Source organism: Rattus norvegicus, chromosome 12, assembly GCF_021556685.1.
Source record: "Rattus norvegicus strain SHRSP/BbbUtx chromosome 12, alternate assembly SHRSP_T2T, whole genome shotgun sequence".
NCBI classification, from domain to species: Eukaryota; Metazoa; Chordata; class Mammalia; order Rodentia; family Muridae; genus Rattus; species Rattus norvegicus.
In genome coordinates this window covers 12,336,994-12,358,119 of record NC_141545.1, presented here as the reverse complement: position 1 = coordinate 12,358,119, position 21,126 = coordinate 12,336,994, and the positions used below count along the sequence as shown (strand labels likewise).

The window sequence follows — 21,126 nt, the reverse complement described above, 5'->3', positions numbered from 1 at the left end:
CCATAAGTGTGTCTTCCATTTGGAAAAAAAAAAGACAATTGCGTTTCTTTAATTGGTTTGGGGGCAGTGTTTTCTATCTGCTGATTTACTCTCTCAATAAACACGCAGTCCTATGGTGAGAGCCCGTTTTACTTGTATAATCGACTGACATTTTTTTAATGAAAGGAACCCACTGCAGGCGGGAGAGATGGCTGGAGTTCAGACGACTTCAAAGCAGGGCCTTGAGATGGGAAGCAGACGACTAGGGGAGACTGTGGCAAGGGCCAGGGAATGAGACCACTGTGTACCACTGGGTCCCCGGGTCTTTGAGGCAGAGTTGTCTGATCTTTTTTTTTTTTTTTTTTAATATTTATCTGCCTTTATTTTATGTTTATGTGTGTCTGTGCACCTTGTGAATGGTTGGTCCCTATGGAGGCCATTAGGCAATTAGGAGTCACCATGCTGGGATTCGAACCCAGGTCCTCTGCATGAACCACTCGTGCTCTTGACTGTGGAGCCAGCTCTTCCAAGCACAGCTTTTTTTTTTTTTTCTTTTTTCTTTTTTTGGGAGCTGGGGACCGAACCCAGGGCCTTGCGCTTGCTAGGCAAGCGCTCTACCACTGAGCTAAATCCCCAACCCCCAAGCACAGCTTTAAGAGGTCAGTTTTAGCTGAGGAAGCAGCTCAGTGGTAGAACAGCACCTGTACGGCATAGACAAGCTCATAGCTTTGATTCCCAGCAGCGCAAACAAACCATAACAGAACACGATTCTCAGGCGATGGCTCTACAGAAGCCTGGAGAACATGCTTCCCTGAAGATGCCTTAATTCTCTATTTCACCAGAATGCAGCCGTAGACACTCTTAGGGGAGCCTGCAGAAGTCGGAAGAGGGCATCGGATCCCCTCAAACTGACGTTACCCCACGCGGGTGCTGGGCGGGGTCCTCTGCAAGAGTAGTCAGTGTTCCTAACCACTGAGGCATCTGGCCAGTCCCCTGTAGTTTGACTTCCCTTTTTAACCACAGGATTAGAGTATTTAAGATCTCGTTCCTTGTTCGTCAGGCTCCCTCAGGGCTACCTTGCAGTGTGGATGGCTGTTCTATCTGTAAGCGAACACTCTGGATGCGGCAGTAAGGGTTCAGAAAGGAGAAACTTATGGCCAAGAGAACAGAATCTCTGGCCTGGGTGGATATCTAACAAGTGAGGAGGTGGTCCCTCAGTGACCTGGTTGAGGGACCACCCCCAGGAAGGCAGGTTCACCTCAAGCCATGCTAAAATACACACACACACACACACACGCATACACACGCATACACACATACACACGCATAACCATACACACATGCGCACAGGCATACACGCATACACAGGCACACATCATACACACATGCACACACACCACTCACATACACACACACACACCATACACACATGCATACACCACACACACACACACACAGACACACACATACACACACATGCATACACAGGCACACACACACCATACACACATGCACACACACCACACGTATACACACACACACACACAGGCACACACCATACACACAGAGTGTGTAGTAAACACACACACACACACACACACACACACACTGTTCAGTTCTTATGAATTGAGCAACCGTGAGGTTCAGCTTGGTCTGCCCACCTTGAGCCAGAAAGGAGTAAGTTTTTCTTTTTCCTTTTTATGTCTCTTTCAGATGCTGGCCAGGATCTAAATGCGCCTTTTCTGGTACCTTGTGCTTGGTTGCTCTTCCTCGAAAGCCCCCTCCCTACCCGCCTTTCTGTTAGTCAGATGATGCTAAGAGTAGCTAACTCACAAGGGTGTTGGGAAGACCCGGCAGATATTATACGTAAAATACTGGCAGCAGGGGCCAGCACATCATAAATACCTAGGAATTAGTAGGTGCTCGTTATTAATAATAAAGTGATATACACGTCTCAAGCAGGCGGTAAATACTCGGGTGTTCTCTTGATTAAGTTTTCAAATGCACATAGATCTTAGGAACTCTTTTTATGTGCATGATGTAGATCACGCCCACGGAAGCACATTAAAAATTAATGAGCATGTGTGAGGATACTTCAGAAATCCGAGATAGAAAGTAAAACATCCCATCCCGTTATTGACCCTCTGCGTCGAGTAATGGCGAAGTCTGCTGTTGAGTCAATGTAACAGGGTGTGTTTTCTTGCTTCCTCTTCCTGGTGCTGGGGGTTGAACAGAGGGCCTGGTACCTGCTAGGCAAGTGCTCTCTGGTTAAGCTATCTCACCAGTCCTGTCTTGTAGTTTTCCTGAGGCTGCCCTGGAAGTTTCTGTATAGCTCAGGTTACCCTCAATTCATAATCTTCCTGTTCCCACCCCCTAGGTGCTGGGATTGCAGGAATATGCTATCGTGTTTGGTTTTTCTTAGGTCCTCAGGTTGTAGACTTGATGGCATCACAAGGATTCACCCACCCGTGTTCCTGTTCCTGTGCTGTGCAGGATGGCTGCCCAGTACAGAAGGAAGGGCAGCTATGGGGCACTTTCAGAGGGGAACTGGTTCATTTTGCTTCAACTCATATGCTATATGCCAAGGACTCCCTCCACTAGCAAATGCTGAAACATCACCTTTTGTTTTGTTCCACCCCTGACTGCCAGCTCCCTCCTTTGGTTTTCCGAGACAGGGTTTTTCTGTGTAACCCTGGCTGTCTTGGAACTCGCTCTGTAGACCAGGCTGGCCTCAAACTCGGAGATTTGCATGCCTCTGTCTCCTAAGTGCTGGGACTAAAGGCGTGTGCCACCACACTAGGTCGTCACCTTTTCCATTTTTTTTTAATTGTCTTCTTTTAATTTCCCAATAGGGAAAGCAAGTGATGTTGGTGTGGTTGTTTAATCTGGGGGTTCAGAAGATGGTCCAGCCACTTTCCTGCAGCGGGAGCACAATGCCTAGAGTTACTGTAAAAGACCAGCAGGGGTTCGTCAGAGCTCTGGCAGCCTTCCTCAAACAGTCTGGGAAGCTCAAAGTCCCTGAATGGATAGACACAGTCCAGTTGGCCAAACCTAAAGAACTTACCCCATATGGTGAGAACTGGTACAGGGGTTGGTTCTATGACCAAGATTTACGGAGGGCAGCAGAGAAACGGGTGTCAGGCCCAGCTACTTCAGCAGAGGCTACTTCTGAGGGTGTGGCCTGTCGGGTCCTCCAAGCCCTGGAGGGACTGAAAATGGTGGAAAAGGGCCGAAATCTCAGGGACAGAGAGATCTGTACAGGATGGCTGGATAGATGGCAGCTACTAACATGAAGCGTTAAAACAAAGGATCTTGGGGCTGAGGATTTAGCTCAGTGGTAGAGCGCTTACCTAGGAAGCGCAAGGCCCTGGGTTCGGTCCCCAGCTCCGAAAAAAAGAACCAAAAAAAAAAAAAAAAAAAAAAAAGGATCTTGGGTTAATACATTGCCTCATTCATAAAAATTTAAAAATTAAAAAAAAATAAGACAGTCCAGGTGAGATGGACACACCACATCCGGTTTCTTTGGCATTCTTGGCTGGGTTGCTGCTCTCACAGTCTGTTGCAACGGAGTTAAGTCCCTGGCCGGAAGACACCTCTTTTGAATCATCACCGAGTCTGTGGTGTTATCCTGGCCCCTTCCAAATGCCAGCTGCCGCCTAGCATTCATTTGTGAACCTGTTCACATCCTCCAGCCATTGCGAGTGTCTTCTTCTTTTTTTTAAATATCTATTTATTTATCATGTATACATCATGCAGCTTTCTGCCTGCATGTGCTCCTACAGGCCAGAAGAGGGCATCAGATCCCATTACAGATGGTTGTGAGCCACCATGTGGTTGCTGGGAATTGAACTCAGGACCTCTGGAAGAGCAGTCAGTGCTCTTAACCGCTGAGCCATCTCTCCAGCCCCGGGAGTGTCTTCTTGCTCATCTTTGAAACACCGTGACCGACTCGGCAACTGAATGGGGCTGGGAGGATGGGCTAGCTCTTCCAGGACCAGGTTGAGGAGTGTACGGCCACTTCCTTCCTGTCTGCTTTGTGGGAAGCCAGGTGCCCTTTCATGGGGATGCAGAAGGTCTACGGAGAAACTCACACGGAGAGGAAATAAAGTACCCTGCCATCAGCCAGCTACAGCGTGTTCTACGTGACCACACTGAGTCACGTGAGTGAGCCGTCCAGCTACAGCGTGGTCTACGTGAGTGAGCCGTCTTAGCGGTGATTCTTGACCCCAGAGAGACCCTGAGTCAGAAAGCTCAGCTAAGATACCCCTGGAGTTCTGATCACGGGAAAAATGAGATAATACAGGGTTCTTTTTGTCTTCTGTTTTAATCTTTAGATTTAGTTATTTATTTGTGAGTGCATGAATAGTGGCCTGCGTTCATGTCTGCGCAACACATTTGATGCTCACAGAGACAGAAAAAGGTTGTAAGCTGCCATGTATGTGCTGGGAACCGAACCCTGATTCTCTGTAATGGGATCTGATGCCCTCTTCTGGTGTGACTGATGGGCGCTCTTAACTGCTGAGCCAATCCCTCTAGTTGGAAAGGTAATATTTTATTGTTAGAATAAGTCACTAGTTTTTGGAAGGAATTTGTCACACAGCAATGAATAGATAATAGAGACGTGGAGGTGTTGCATTCTGTTTTGTGAACTACGGGGCAACGTTTTCCAGGAGATGCAAAACCAAGGCTAGTGTGAATTCTGTGCATGTCTGGGTTGCCAAGAGGGAGCACTAGAGGCAGAGACACGGCTTGAGAGTTCCCTGTATTAATGCGGGCAAAGACCACGGAAAGTCTGTTTAGTGAAAACGGGTGATGTCAAGGGCCGAGGCAATCTGAAGGGACAGTGAAAGGCACCGGTTAGGTTCAAGTCCTAGAAACTCAGCTTTATCTGAGCTTGGTCGATAAAACTCCAATAGTGTCTGGGTATGGAGAGTTAGGATGTTACAGATCCGAGGCTAAGAAGACCTCAGGCTATCACAGCCTTTTAAAAAGTCATTCTATTGGGAGCTGGAGAGATGGCTCAGTGGTTAGCTGCATTGACTGTTCTCCCAGAGGTCCTGAGTTCAGTTCCCACAACCGTCTGTAATGGGATCTGATGCCCTCTTCTGGTGTGTCTGGAGAGTGACAGTGTACTCACATACATGAAATAAATCTTTAAAAAAATTAAAAGTCGGGGCTGGGGATTTAGCTCAGTGGTAGAGCGCTTACCTAGGAAGCGCAAGGTCCTGGGTTCGGTCCCCAGCTCCGAAAAAAAGAACAAAAAAAAAAAAAAATTAAAAGTCAATCTATTACCTTTCTGTGACAACATTCTTTTTTTTTTTCATTTTATATAAGTGAGTACCCTGTCACTCTCTTCAGACACACCAGAAGAGGGAATCAGATTGTGTTGCAGATGGTTGTGAGCCACCATGTGGTTGCTGGGACTTGAACTCAGGACCTCTGGAAGAGCAGTCGGTGCTCCTAACTGCTGAGCCATCTCTCCAGCCCCCTGTGACAAAATTCTTGTCCAAGAAATCAAGTCCTGACTACCTACTCGACACAGAAGACCCCTCCCTGACCCTGCAACACCCCATATTCAGCTCAGAAGAAGCTAGACTTGAGAGGACAACCATTACCCCTTGGTTCTTCCTCTACCTTCCTTTTCTAAAATAACTATCCCCCCGTTTCATTTTTTTTTTCGGAGCTGGGGACCGAACCCAGGGCCTTGTGCTTGCTAGGCAAGCGCTCTACCACTGTGCTAAATCTCCAACCCCCGCCCCCTCCGTTTCATTTTTAAATAAAAAGACTGCAAATGTAAGAACCCAAGACCCAAGCTGCTCCAGTCGCACCATCTGGAGCCCTCCTCCTTCATAGTTGATTCTGGTGTCGCTACTGCCACAGGCGATGCCACAGGATGATGCTACCAATAGCCTGTCCGTTAATTATCCCCCCCCCTTTTTTTTTGAGGCAAGGTGTCTCAGTTAGGGTTTTACTGCTGTGAACAGACACCATGACCAAGGCAACTCTTATCAGGACAACATTTAATTGGGGCTGGCTTACAGGTTCAGAGGTTCAGTCAGTTATCATCAAGGTGGGAACATGGCAGCATCCAGACAGGCATGGTGCAGGAGGAGCTGAGAGTTCTACATCTCCATCTGAAGGCTGCTAGCAGAATACTGGCTTCCAGGCAGCTAGGGTGAGGGTCTTAAGCCCACACCCACAGTGACACACCTACTCCAACAAGGCCACATCCACTCCAACAGAGCCTCACACACCTCCTAATAGTGCTACTTTCTGGGCCAAGCATATACCAACCATCACACAGGGTTTCTTTGTGTGTCCCTGGTTGTCCTGGAACTTTCTCTGCACACCAGGCTGGCTTGCCTCTGTCTCCCGAGTGCTGGAATTAAAGGTGCACACTCTTACTGTCCAGCTCCTGTCTGTGAATTCTTAAATACACTGTCTGGCCATCAAATGGCTACTAGTGCTGTCGCAACACCATCCCACAACACGGGCACACCTCAACTAGAGCTTTACCAACTCAGGCAACAAAATTCAGCTAAAACTACGTCCTGACTTCATATCCTCTGGGCCGTACATTCCCTTCTCTGGAATTCCCGCTTCTCTCCCTGCTCCTGGGGAGTTAGAGATAGTGTGGCTGCAGGCTAGGGCTCTGAGGCAGTCTTCCCTCCTTCATAGCTGTTAAAAAGACCGGAGAGAGCTCAGCAATCAAGAGTGTGGATCTCACCCAAGTTTTGTTTCCAGCACCCATGTGGTCAGGTGGCTGACAACCGCCTGATAACCCCAGCCCTGGGGGATGTGACACCCTCATCTAGGCTCTGTGAGCACTACACTCATACAAGAACACACCCATGTACATATGCATGCAATTAAAAAAATAGACCTTTGTTTTGTTTTTGAGACAGGAGTTCTCTGTGTAACAGCCCTGGCTATCCCAGAACTCTCTTTGTAGATCATTCAGGCCTCAAACTCACATAGATCTGCCTGCCTCTGCCTCCCAAGTGCTGGGATTAGATGCGTGCACCGCTTCACCTGGGAAATATAAATAAGTCTTCAAAATAAAAACATCCTCATGGGCCAGAATTCTAAGAGTCCAGTTATGATGCTATCTGCATGCCTGTGATGTTGATAACTCATTTAATAAATTTATTTTTAAGACATTACTTTTCGTTTTCTGTGTACGTGTGTGTGTCCGTCCGAGAGCACTTGAGCGTGCTCTCAAAGGTCAAAAGAGTTACATCTCATAGAGCTGGAGTGATATACAAATCTGTACTAGAGTGAGCTGCCTAATGCAGGTGCTGGGAATCGAACTCTGGTCCTCTGGAAGAGGCTCTTCCCTGCTGAGTTGTCTCTTCAGACGCCCACGGTAAACTTCTTACCTAAGGGGGTGGTGATCTGCCTATTTATCCTCCTTGAGTCTCACACTTGGGACCTTTCAGTTTTCTGTCACTAAAGAGGTCACCTGAGTCCCCAATCACTTGTTTGTTTGTTTGTTTGTTTGTTTTTATTTGATTGTTCTGGAACCTGAGAAGTCCAAGATTGGGCAGCCATGTCTGGTTGGCAAAGGCTGTGTGTTGCTTCAGAAGAGGCTACCTCTCTTTCTCACAACTTGACTGTCCAGGAACTAATCCGGCACTATGGGAGTGAGAACTCACTCATTCTCCCGAGAACTACCCAAAACACACAAGAAAGACATTAATCCATTCATTGAAACCTCCACGTGTTTGTTTCAACACGTTGCTGTGCGGGGATACTCAACCCACAACTATGGGGTATCGAGATCTCCTTTACCCAAAGAGGACGCTTAGACCAGGAAGCAGAGGGTGTAAGGCTAGAAAGAGGAGGGATTCCCAGTCATCCCCAGTGAGAAGCCGCTCCCTGTTCTCAGAGCTCCCTGAGGGCGGGGCAGTGTGTTTGTTTACACTGGGCAGCGGGGAGATCCTTCTCTGAAGGAAAGGCTCCACTTCACAGCACAGTATCCTCACTGCCAAGAGCTCTTCGGGTGTCAGTCTCTGCCAGCAATATTTTTAGCATATGGCCTTTGGAGCCCGAGGAACAACATCCACCTCCCAGAGCCGGTCCTCCGGCTGACAGATAGGACCGCATCAGAGAGGGCGCTTCAGGTAGGTCTGACAGGGGGGCGCCTGTTTTGCTCCCGATCTGTTGGCAGAGATGAAGCCAGACTGCCAGTGTTGTAGAAAGCCTGTCTCTTGCCTCTCTCTTAGGCAGCAGAGGCCAACCGACTCGGTGCAAATCAGATGCTAACAGCAACCCCTCCGCCCGGAAATCCCAAGTGGAAGGAAGCCTCTCGTGAAATTGCCTTCCGTGACAGATACAGACAGCCTGAGGGGAATACCTGTCCAGGTGATACGGGAAGAGAAAAGCACCAGGATGTAAACATCGTTTTTTTACAGATTTCACAACAGGCCCCAAGCCAAGCCCGTTGGGATTCATGTCATGCTTTGTCGCACCCGATGAAGTCTGATTTGGGACCGAGCCAGAAAACACGGAAGGAGAAGACGAGCCAGGGTGAAGAGCTTCCAAATTCTATTCTGCTGGGGCTGGGAAAAACGGACAGGGCTGCAGTAGCCGAGGTCAATGCAAGCATTTTAAAATTGTGTCTTCCTTTTAAAGACAATCAAACATTGGCGCATCCTCTGTTCTCTGGAAGATCCTGTCTGACAGGAGGACGCGACATTTTGCCAACTCAGTCCTGACACAGTACAGGTCTGCGCAGCCTTGACTACCTCCTGCCCTTCCAAGGGGAGGTGATGGATCCTCTAGCGGGTGGGGCTTAGCGGAGGAAGTTAGATCTGTAGGGACAGGCTTTTGAAGGAGATAGTGGGATCACGTCCTCCCTCCTTTGCTTCCTGGCTGCTGTGACTCCATTTAACAAGCAGCATTTGGCTCTAAGCATAAAAATAGAGGTAGAGTGACTGGTTTGTAGCCATATAGACTTGATCTGTTCAGTACCGTCCAGGAAGCACAGGTTGACACATAACTCATTCCTATAAGTAAAATGTCCCCTGTCCAGTCTAGCAGGGATTAAGGTAGTAAAAAGAGATACTTGCTGTCCCTCATTTTGCCTCTCAGAGCATTGAAACAATAGACCCGCCAAAAGTTACAACCCTCCCCCCACAACCTAATGCTGGGAGAACAGAAAGCCTAAAGCCTGGGCCAGTCGGGGAAATTTTTCTCATGAAAGAGATATACACATTGTCACATCACTCTAAAGGAGAGACAGTGTAGGGCTAGAAAGATGGCTCCGAGGTTAAGAGCATTGACTGCTCTTCCAGAGGTCCTGAGTTCAAATCCCAGCATCCACATGGTGGCTCACAACCATCTGTAATGAGATCTGATGCCCTCTTCTGGTGTGTCTGAAGGGTCCTAGATCTCTCTGTGTCCTTCTTCTCAGTGTGGCCACATTGAATGCATCTCCCTTTTCTGCCTTTTGGTCTCCATTTGGCTCTTTTCATTGACTTACTAATTAAATTTGGCTTTTGGGGTACAGGCTAAGGACGGTAACTATGGCTATCTATGAACGTACCCAAATATATTTGGATCATAGGACTGTACAGACACATTAAAACCATGTCATAAAATCTAGGTTGGAAGGGGTTGGGGATTTAGCTCAGTGGTAGAATGCTTGCCTAGCAAGTGCAAGGCCCTGGGTTCGGTCCCTAGCTCCGAAAAAAAAAATCTAGGTTGGAGAACTTGAAGCCACCAGATGGTCATAGGGTGCAGCACCCTGGCCTGAATGCCATGGGGAGGAGGGTATTTAACACTGTAAGGCCTCCTGGTATTTTATCTGACCATACATACAGTGTGCCATCAAGGGACACACAGGTAGGGAATGCTCGGCTGTTCCGAGGGCTTCACCTGAGCTCAGTGACCATTGCATTGGTTGAATTGCATCTATCCACCCATCCAGCTACCTTCTCACCTACCCATCCACCCACCCAGCCACCCAGCCACCCACTCACTCATCCACTCATCCATCAATCCATCATCCATCCACCCATCCACCCGTCCATCATCTATCCATTCATCCATCCATCCATCCATCCATCCATCCATCCATCCAAACCCAGTCTTTCTTCTCACCTCTAGCTTCACCCAAGCTGGAAACCTGGCCAAACACCCAAAAGATTCCAGCCTGTTTCTAACTGTCACAATGTAGCCCTGGCTGGCCTGGAATTCATAGAGATCCACCCCACTCTTTCTCCAGAGTGCTAGGATTAAGGAAGCATACTACCCGGAAAGGCCTGAATTTGCTGATATCTTATCTAACACCTGTATTTGCCCAGGTTAAATGTATGGAAATGTAATGTCAGCATCCAGTTGTGCTTCTGCCTCCAGGGAGACCTCTTTGAACTTTGCAACCGCTGTTGTGGCCTCCTCAACATTGACAGGTTTTACATCTACTCCATACACTGGAACAGCATATATAGAAACACTTCCTGTGTGATGTGTGATGTGTGATGTGAGAGTCAATACTGAACATCAGAAATAAAAGAACTCACGTTTGCCAACAGCCAGCTCTCAAGGGAAACAGGGACTACTTGGCAAACCGATACGGCTTGTGAACTTATTGTTATTCAATACGTTCTGACATCAGGGAGAGATACAAGCATGTTCGCCGGTTTTCTGCCTAGCAGACTCACAGCAGGGGCAGGGTATTCTGCAGGGCCAGTGTACCCTGGGGGTCTCCACTACAGTCATGATGGCAGGTGGTAATACCATTCCTGGAGGAAACGACTTCATCAGAAGGAAGGGCATAGCAGCCAGGCAGCTCAGACAGGAATGCCAGGGGTCATCAACGGTCCCTGTGTGGTTTGTGGGGGATCGGAGTGCAGCACAGTAGCGTCCATCACTCTGAAATGATGTGGTTGCCTGAAAGCTTTGCATGCCGTTTTGCATCTTGCCACCTGCAGGAAAAGCCTGGTGAGATGGACAGTTAGGAATAAGTCAGCCTGAGTCAGCTTGCCTTGGGGCTGGGAAGGGGGCGGGGCTGCAGGGCTGGGAAGGGGGCGGGGCTGCACACCTGCAGGGGTGTGTGTGTGTGGTGTGTGTGTGTGTGTGTGTGTGTGTGTGTGTGTGTGTGTGTGTCTCCCACAGTTCCAGATTGGGTAAGTCAAGTTATCTTCCATAGGCTGGTGAGTGGGGAAAAGCAGAGCCTCCACTGGCCACTTCTGCTGGGAGATGAATGTTTCTCTGCTCTTACCTCAGGAGCCCATGTTAAGAGTAGACGGATGTGATATTAGCATCCAGCTGCCCCACTACCTGCCTTGGCCCTTCTCCTTTCACCGGAACCAGCTGACGCCTGCTGAGACATTGACTGTGAATCTCAAGCTAACAGACTCCCAGGTGCCAGGGAGGTGACATCCAAGTGTGTACTGATGGCCGCAAACCCTGCTTCACACCAGCCTGCCTGCTTTCTGTGTGGGAATCAGAGAGCCTGGCTGCGGAGCTTACGAGCTTACGGAGCTTACTCTGCGAAGCCACTCCCATCCTCAGAAAAAGAGAAGAATTTCCCACTTCCTGCCGGGATCCCTCACTTCCTCTCTTCAGAGCCTCACCCCTCACCCCCACCCCTGCCATGCCATCATCTGCCTGTGGCGGTGATAACTCTTCTAATAAATTCACCACCCTCTGTACTGGCTATGTCTCGGTTGCTGTGATAGTACCTCATAGCCAAGGCAACTTAGAGAAGAAAGGGTTTATTCTGGTTTACAGTACCAGAGGGGGAGAGTCTGAAAGACCCCCGAAGGGAGCCCCCCACTCAAGTCTCGGGAAAGACGCGCACCCAGTAGGACACAGACACCGACCTGCTGTAATCACACGAGGAAGATTTATTGTGAGCGAGATGAAACGAGAGCTCAGGCCAGCATGCTGGGGTCGAGACTCATACACCACACAGGGAGTAGAGGAGTTCGACCCCGACCTGAATTTTCACAGAGCTTATAAAGGAAAAAACCACAAACCAGGGGGATCAAGAGGGAGGGAGGAGGGGAATTCCAAAACCATAAACTGCCCATACATCTAGGCCTTTGTGACATTGTGATTAGGGGTAGTGACATTTTACAGGGCCATTGGACCATTGTGGCCGGAGGCTATGGGTCATTGTGGCTGTTCCAGGAAACCTTTCATGCAAGAATGTTCCGGGAACCATTGCACAGCAAGGGAGGGGCGAAAAGTTCATGTTCTCACAGACCCTACCTCTTCTTTTTGGGTAGCTAGGCGGCTTATTATTAATTTTTAATCCTTCATTCCCCACTTCTTCTTTTTGTTAATAGTTCTAATCCTAGAACTTCATGGAGAACTCAGCTTCATCTAGCATAACAGCTTGGTATTGTAGTCTTAACATGAGGATTCTAACCTGGACACTATCCAAGCCTATCCACCAAGGTCATGACTAGCTTTTAGAACTTCTAAGCTTATACGGACTGTGATCCCTGAGGCACAGTCCCAAGAAGTGTTAAGAGTACTAGCATATGCAGTGTTACATCATTTGTAATGGAAATCAAGCCTACCCCACACCTATCTTGATAGAACCCAGGACAAACATGACTGAATTTCCCTCTAGGTCCCAGCTCTCAGCCCCAACAGCTAGTACACGGCTGGTGAGGGCTGAGAATTGACAGCTGTCAGGGTGGTCAGCAGCACCAGGTACGGTCCTTTCCAGCGAGGCTCGAGTGTCTGGACTCAGTGTAGCTGCAACCTGGAACTGATGGGATGTCTCAGGGGTCTCCGGGGCATAGGCTGCTGTCAGCTGTGAGCAGATTTCTTTCTGTATCACCTGTAGGTCTTTTAGCCTGGCACACAAATCATTATTACTATGGCACTATGACATGTTGGTTCAGTAACATCATCTAATACAGTCAGGGGGGCTGAGGCCCCATATAAGATCTCAAAGGGGGTAAGGCTGAATCTGGAAGGGTATTTCTTGCTCTGAAGAGAGCAAGAGGGAAGGAGTGTCACCCAGTCTGTGCCAGTCTCCATGGTTAATTTGGTCAGGGTCTCTTTTAGAGTTCCATTTATTTACCCTACCTGTCCTGAACTTTGAGGTCTGTAAATACAATGTAATTTCCAATCGACCTCTAAATACTTGGCCACACCCTGGCTTACCTTGGCAACGAAAGTAGGGCCGTTGTCTGACCAGATTACCTTGGGCATTCCAAATCGGAGGAAGATTTCTTCCAGTATCTTCTTGATGATTGCAGAGGCCGTCTCTTGTTTGGTGAGGAAAGCTTCTATCTATTCCTGAAAAAGTATCTACAAGCACTAGGAGATACTTGTGATTATATTTTTCTGGTTTTATCTCAGTGAAGTTCACTTGGACTTTTCACCAAACTCTCTAGGTCTCTTTGCCCTGTTTGCTTGCTAAGCATTCACTTATTGACATACCTTATACTTTCTACTGCCTCTCTGGCTAAAATCTTAAAGTCTATTACATACACTTAACTACTTGGACAAACTTTTTATCTCCTAATTGAGTCCATTTCTGTATTTGGCAAAGTGAGTCTTTTCTTTGTTCTCTGGGAAGTATAGCTTTCCCCTCAATGTGCCATTGTCCTTTATCTTTTAAGCAATTTGGGCCTTTTCTAAGTGAGGCCATCCCTTAGTCCGATCCCAGTTCCCAGTGGCTGTCTCTTGCAGGCCTGCAACCAGGATGGGCTCCTGCATAACCATTTTTCGAGCCACTTTATCTGCTTCGTTATTGCCCCATGTCACTGAATCTCTTCCCTCCTGATATCCTGAGCAATGAATAGTACTCACAGTTGTTGGCTTCACCAGGGCATCCAAGAGATGGTAAAGGCATCTGCAGTGCTGATGTACTGGGGGGGGGGGGTAGAGGTTCAGCCATCCCAGATGACATTGTGTTGTCCACCATGGCAGCACCCACTTGTCTCTGACCTTCATTCATGAAGAGAACTGTTCCCGTCTGTGGACAAGGTCCTCGGCTTTCAGCAGGGGTCAATCAGCCAGTCGCAGAGGTCTTTCCTCCACCCATGGGCTTCTGCCAGTACTTGACACTCGTGCTGTGGTGGCTCCAGGTCCGGATTGGGCAGCAAGGTGACCAGATTGTCCCCAACTGGTAGAGAATCTAGTCCATGGCAGCTGACCAGTGGTCCCATCTTTTGGGACACTCTATTCAAAGGCAGAACATCAGCCACTCTATCACAGTTTAAGTCCTGGATTGGGTGATAATTGTTAGTGCCCGGCTGGCAGGAGTGATATGTTCCAAGTAGAACAGCGCTAAGCCATTCATCTCCCAGCATCAGGTACTGGTGCACTGAGACAGGTCTTAAGCTCCGCATACACAGTCTGTAGATATGCATACACATGGCCTCACCCAGCCATTTCAGCCCACGCAAGCCATTTTGGGGAGCAATTTTCTCATGAGCAAGGGATGGGAGCAGTCAGGGATGACTATGAACTAGTGGGTTACCCGGCCCACGCCAAGGTCCACTGTTCTTCGGGCAGTCCATAAGTATTGTTTGTTGCCAGTAGGCCCCTGTACCCAAGGTCTTTGGATACTGGCCCACTGGAGCATAGGAGCACAGAGCATTGGGTCCCTGTATCCACACTTCCCTTCTATCTCTGTACATAGCCAGCACTCTAGGACCAAGAAGCTCTCCAGTGGCCCCTCTTGTTCTTTCTTGGGCAGTCCCTGACCCAGTGTCCTTTTTTTTCTTCGTATTAGGCACACTGATCTTTAGCCAGGAATTCTCTTCTGTTGCCAGGTACTATCTTCTTAGGTTCCCTAACTACTGTGGCCAGTATATGTTCCTCTCTTGTCTTTTATCTCTCTTTAGCTCTCTAGCTTCCTCTTCTTTTTGTCTCTTTTCTTCCCTAGCTTTCTGCTCTTTTTACCTTCTTTCTTTCTTTCTTTCTTTCTTTCTTTTTCTGTCTCTCTGCATCTTCTTCTACAGCTATTAGGTGCTGTCCACTTTTCTGCACAGACCCTGAACCATGCATCAACTTACAATAACTCTCTCAGCGACTTAGCTTAACCCTTCAAGTTTCTGTAACTTTCTCTTCATATCTTTTCCTTATCTTAGCCAGATTGGTGGGGCATTTTCCAGCCCCTAGGAGACCCACCCTTGGAGCCTGGGGGCAGACCTGGAGCACTCCCTACCTTCAGGGGTATGAAGAGAGCAGGCAGAAGTGAGGGCCTTCTATGCGTGTTGGAACCCTTTTTTTTCTGGTCTCCAGTAGGATTCCGTCTTTCATCGGTGGTAAAGAAGACCTGTAACAGTTACTAACAAGCATATCAAATGGGATGGTGAGAAAACAAGAGAATCTTGAGAATAGAGTCTACCGAAGAGGGCAAACAGCATTTAGTCACACAGCTAAACCAGGAGGCCTTTCTTGGAACAAAAAGGCCATTGTCAGTGTCAGCTCCATGGCTTTGCCTCTCAAGAGAACCAGCCTCCAAATGACACTAGGCTTCTAGTAACAACTAATAACAAAAGGATGGAGAGATGGTTAGAACCTGGGTGCTAGATGCCAGGGGGCTGATAAAAGAATTGTAACCAGTTCACCTGGGGCTATCAGGACCTCAGTAGTAGCCCTTTACCAAACTGTCTCACTGGGTTTAAAGGCCCATGGAAAAGAAAACATTAATCCTGACCTTGGCTACCTCCAAGTAATTTAGTGCTGGAGACTGACTCCTCCCTTGGAATAAAGACAGCAGATAAGGCAGGCTTCCTTAAAGAACTTCTCTAAATGAGCACTCTCCTTCTGTGAGCAAATGTCAGAAATTCCTTTCCTGTTCTTGTTTTCCTTATAGCCCCACCTAGCTCTCAGCCTTTTTAGATTATTCTTCTGTAGCATTTCTAACACAGCCTGTCCCTTTTTTTTTTTTTTTTTTTTTTAGCCTGTTAACAGCATTTTTGATCTTTTAGGCAGCTACGCACTAAGTGTCATACCGGCTGAAACTCCACCTTTAAGATTCTTTGCTCCCAAGCAAAATTTAAATCCTTTTCCAGCTTATCTCAGCTGTCCACCATGAGATTCCCAGAGATCGCGAACCAAGGTGTAGTAATTCACTAAGAAATCTCTCTATAGTGTTTCTTTTTACCTTAAGCCTTTTCCTTTTAAACAGCTCCTGAAGAGCCAGAAAAATTGGGTGAGACTTGAGAAGTCCCCATGCTCGCTGCAGCAGCTCCGCAGCTAATTTCGCTCCCCTCTACTGTGTGCTGCGAGCACAAGCACAGATAAAACACTATTTTAAAAATTAACTTTGGCTATCAACCAACACACCGCCACTAGAGCGGGGTCCATAAGATTAAGTTTCTTACTAAGCATTAAGGGGACCAAGTAAAACTCTTCGACGAACAAAGCAAACAGTTTCATGATTTCAAACACAGTCGTCAGTCCAAGATTTTAAACACGGTCGTCAGTCCAAATTCAAACACGAAACAAAAGTCAAAAAAACACTGGACAATACCACAGAAAACAATCCAGACAAACAAGACCAAGACAAAGCATCCTATAACCAATTTCCACAGATGCCTGGTACCTTCAGTACCTGGCCCAAACTGCAGCTTAACCTTAGCTGCTTCTGGGATACCAAACACAGAAACAGAATACAGACAACAGACACTAACACATCTAAGCACACTTGTCCGTGCCTATACTTAAATAGGCAGCCGAACTCGACCTCCAAAGTCACAGTCAGATCTTTTTGACTGTCCGTTGCCGGGTCCTCCCGACAAAATTCGGCTCGAGGAACGTTTCTCACGCGTCCCAGAGCCAGGACCCAACAAAGGCTGACTCGTGGAACGTCTCTCACGAGTCCCAGAGCCTGCGCGATTGGGGCGTCCCCCGGTGCGCTTTCTAAAAAGGAAAAAAAAGAAAGAAAAAGACTATTCGGAGTAGGAATCCTTCATCTACTCACAGGCGCCATTTCGGGGTGGGGAACCTTCTTCCACCCGTGCACAGGGCAGGAAAACTTCTTCTGCCCAGACAGTGCACTAAGACTCTCGTGCACAGGGCAGGAATCCTTCATCTGCCCAGACAGTGCACTAAGACCTTAAACCGGTACCGAAAAACACAGACTACAGGACTTAATTCACACACACTCACACACACGAGCACAAACAAAAGAGAAAAAAAAAAAAAAACAAAACCGACGTCGACTTCGTGTCGACCAGAGACACTGAAACTGATCGGCAGGTCGCAGACCTTGCCTAACAAACCGGTCGTCAAGGAGTAAAGTCTCCTCTGGACCTATCAGATGGGGTTCACCAGGCGTCCCTGGTCCCCCCTTGTCCTCCTGGGACGTCTCCCAGGGCGAACGGACGGTGGGTACCTGGACACGTCTATCCCTATCCACCCCGCTCTCCTTCCTGGAGCGCAGTCTCACTGAGCGTCCGCAAAACCGAAACAGCGATCGCACCAGATTCCCAGACAGAACATAGACACAGACCCAGACACAGCGCTGAGATAAAACAGAGAATCTTACCTCCAAGTGGGTCTAGGACCCCTGGGTGGTCGCGCAGATCCTGGACGAGCCCCCAAATGAAAGACCCCCGAAGGGAGCCCCCCACTCAAGTCTCGGGAAAGACGCGCACCCAGTAGGACACAGACACCGACCTGCTGTAATCACACGAGGAAGATTTATTGTGAGCGAGATGAAACGAGAGCTCAGGCCAGCATGCTGGGGTCGAGACTCATACACCACACAGGGAGTAGAGGAGTTCGACCCCGACCTGAATTTTCACAGAGCTTATAAAGGAAAAAACCACAAACCAGGGGGATCAAGAGGGAGGGAGGAGGGGAATTCCAAAACCATAAACTGCCCATACATCTAGGCCTTTGTGACATTGTGATTAGGGGTAGTGACATTTTACAGGGCCATTGGACCATTGTGGCCGGAGGCTATGGGTCATTGTGGCTGTTCCAGGAAACCTTTCATGCAAGAATGTTCCGGGAACCATTGCACAGCAAGGGAGGGGCGAAAAGTTCATGTTCTCACAGACCCTACCTCTTCTTTTTGGGTAGCTAGGCGGCTTATTATTAATTTTTAATCCTTCAAGTCCATGATGTCAGGTGGGAGCAGACAGGGCGGCATGATACAGAACTTACATCTCAAGCCACAAGCATGAAGAAGTAGGTGAGGGTTCACGTTCTCAAAATCCACCTCCAGTGACATATTTCCTCCAGCAGGGCTGCACCTTCTAAGTGTCCCCAAACAGTGCCACCAACTGGAAAGGAACATTCAAAATATCTGAGACTACAGGGAAATTTTCTCATTTAAACCACCACACCTCCCTCAACAACCCCTCTCTGTCGAACTCGCATCTGAATACTTTCAAAGAGGTACTTCATAGCCAGAGCTGTGCAGTCCTCCCTGTCCCTGGAAACAGCGGCAGGATGAGCCTAGTCGCCTTTCCAGATTAGCGACTCTTCCCCTCCCCCCTCCCACAAAAAGACAATTCAGCTCCTACTGTACCTATCACTGTGGGAAGTGTTTATTTCTCTGGTTGGTTCTGTTTTTTAATCGAAGTTAGTTATCTTAACACGGGCCCACATTCCCTGACCCTTCTCCTTCCTCTTCCGGGGGGAGGGGTTGTGAAGTTGGTCTCCCACCAGTGGGATCAGATACAGTCCCCCACATGCGTCAGGGATAAAAGAGGGAGGCCATCTTGGCTGTGTAAGCTTTGGGTAACCGCTTCATGACAGAAAGGAATTGCCCTGCTGAGTTATTCCGTTTGGTTCACGTGTTCCTTCGTGTGGCTCCAAGAGTGTTATCTTTGTATATTGCCATTAGTAATAATCGCAAGCACTGCCATTACGGCCAGCAGCAGCAGCAGCAGCAGCAGCAGCATTTGCTGGTGTCTTCCCAGCAAATGGGAGGAGCAGGGATTAGGAATAGAATCCCTACACCCTGAGGAGGTTTGAATATGCTTGAATACCCAGCGAATGCCACTATTAGGAGGTGTAGGCTTGGCCTTGTTAAAGGAAGTGAGTCACTGTGGGGGTGGGCTTGCCACCCTCCTCCTGGCTACATGGGAGACAATCTTCTCTTGGTTCCCTTTGGAATAATCCAGAACTTTCAGCTCCTCCAGCACCATGTCTGCCTGGATGTTGCCATGCATCCTGCCTTGATGATAATGGTCTGTACCTCTGAACCTGTAAGCCAGCCCCAGTTAAATGTTGTCATTGTAAGAGTTGCCTTGGTCATGGTGTCTCTTCACAACAATGGAAACCCTATCTTAGACACCCTTCCCCCAGCCCCAACTTGGTTTCCATAAGGAATCCGGAAGATACCTTAGGATTTGTACTTGATAGCTTGACATGCGCATTCCCCAGAAGGCATGCGGTTTAGACAGACGGACAGCTTCAGGTTTCTGTTCTGAGAGTCTCCACTGGGGCTGGCTGAGTGGGAGTATTATAAGGAGCTTGGGGGTGACCCCTCATATGAATTCCAATATGGTGGCTTCCTCTGAGGCAATCGGCAGGAATGGCGTCAGCAGCAACTAAGTAAAAAGGGAGGGGAAAAGTTTAAAAGGCTAGTTTATAAAACATAATGAAAAAACCCGCATGTTGCTTTTAGCTCACCTTTAATCACGGGTCTTCCATTGCTATGTTAAAAATTAGCGGGGCTGGGGATTTAGCTCAGTGGTAGAGCGCTTGCCTAGGAAGCGCAAGGCCCTGGGTTCGGTCCCCAGCTCCGGAAAAAAGAACCAAAAAAAAAAAAAAAAAAAAAAATTAGCTGGCGCTGGCCTTCCATAGGCGATAAAGATCCACAAGACGCTTGAAAGAGCTGCCGCGTTAAAGAGGAACCAAGGACATGGGCCTTAAAGTGACTCGATGCTAACAAAACTTGAAGGGAAGCCATTGGCGGATCACTGCTTCTAGTCACTCTCTCCTGGTCCAACGGATCTCCAGCAGAGTGGACAAGAGTGAAGTGACCGGCAGTGAGACGCCTTCCTTCTTAGACCTGTCCTGAGTCTGAGGCTACCTGGAGCAGGGTCTTAGCTGGCTATGAAACTATCCTAAATAACACTAAGGTTAAGTACTTCCTCCTCTGTTGACCTGAAAGGAGGAGCTGCTGGTTTTGTGTCCAAGGTCCACATTACCCAGAGAAGAAAGCGGTCTTGTGTTCCTTCACACACTGGAGGAACAAGGGCTCTGGGCACCAGCTCTTTCTCTCCTGGTTTTACCACAGCGTCCTCCGTAGACTGTCTTTTCGTTGTACTCTACGAGGACTTTGAGTTTCTATTTCTCTGTTTTTTCCTCTCCTCTCGGCAGCTGCTGGCGTCTCCCTGTTGCTCGGCGTCTCCCTGTTGCTCTGTAGCTCGCTGACTCCAATAAATTGTCCTCCAGTTCCCTTCCGAGGCTATTTTTAAAATTCTCTTACCAGCAAGGCTAGGAGCCTGCAGAGCAGACTCTGCCCCCTGTGGACAATGGATTTGGGTAGATTGAAAGGCGAAGGGAGGGCTCTTCCACCGGAGGGTCCTGTGCGGAGGGTCCTGTGCGGCTGCAAAAGCTGCTTTGAGCTAAAATCACCCCAAATTCATCCAGAGAGGAGCCATGGGCAAAGGCAGGGGCAGAGACACCAACCGGCAGCTGCTGGGAACCAAAGCATGAGGTATAACATCTCTTTTCTCCTCCCCAATCTAACCCAAATGTCATTTGGCATCCAGTACAGCTCCCCCACACCCCCGTCCCTCAAGACTTGAGCCTAGCAGGCTGATAATCCCAGATTCCACGTGCTTTCCGTTCTCCGCTCTTTTTTTAATCTTTTAATTAGTCAGGGCTCACGGTCAGCCACTTTCACAGAAACCCGACCTTCCAAGCTTAAGCAAATAGGGCATTTATTTTTAGAGATGTTGTTCGCCTGTTGTAAAATCTGCACATTTTAAAATGCACAGTCCAGTGAGTTGTGACAAATATAATGTGGCTTTTTAAAACTGTCCCAGGTACAGGACAGGTGGCCCACTGGTTAAAGAACACTTACTGCTCTTGCCGAGGACCGGGATTCAGTTCCCAGCACCTATGTGATGCCTCACAACTGACTGTAGCTCCAGTTCCAGGAGACCTGATGCCCCCTTCTGGCCTCTGAGGGTACTGCATTTATGTGGTGTGGCATATGATCAGGCACATGTACAATATCTAATATAATATATATAC

The 21,126-nt window shown here is 48.3% G+C and overlaps 3 long non-coding RNA genes across 5 annotated transcripts; 1 reads left to right on the top strand and 2 right to left on the bottom strand.

The window, feature by feature from the left end:
• Nucleotides 1–8,050: 8,050 nt before the first annotated feature.
• Nucleotides 8,051–11,640, top strand: LOC120095879 (uncharacterized). 3 transcript variants are annotated; one of them, XR_015634580.1, is made up of 5 exons: nucleotides 8,051–8,102; nucleotides 8,205–8,508; nucleotides 8,614–8,706; nucleotides 10,287–10,391; nucleotides 11,209–11,640. It is a non-coding gene; the product is annotated as an uncharacterized LOC120095879 (long non-coding RNA). The 3 variants fall into 3 exon arrangements; XR_015634579.1 differs by lacking the exon at nucleotides 8,614–8,706; XR_015634578.1 differs by lacking the exon at nucleotides 10,287–10,391.
• Nucleotides 11,641–11,811: 171 nt separating this feature from the next.
• Nucleotides 11,812–15,244, bottom strand: LOC148002169 (uncharacterized). The gene is made up of 2 exons (XR_015634582.1): nucleotides 15,122–15,244; nucleotides 11,812–12,794 (listed from the first exon to the last, which is right to left on the bottom strand). It is a non-coding gene; the product is annotated as an uncharacterized LOC148002169 (long non-coding RNA).
• A 1,423-nt stretch (nucleotides 15,245–16,667) lies between these two features.
• LOC148002168 (uncharacterized) lies at nucleotides 16,668–20,310 on the bottom strand. The gene is made up of 4 exons (XR_015634581.1): nucleotides 19,552–20,310; nucleotides 19,261–19,469; nucleotides 18,076–18,194; nucleotides 16,668–17,586 (listed from the first exon to the last, which is right to left on the bottom strand). It is a non-coding gene; the product is annotated as an uncharacterized LOC148002168 (long non-coding RNA).
• Between the last annotated feature and the right edge of the window lie 816 nt (nucleotides 20,311–21,126).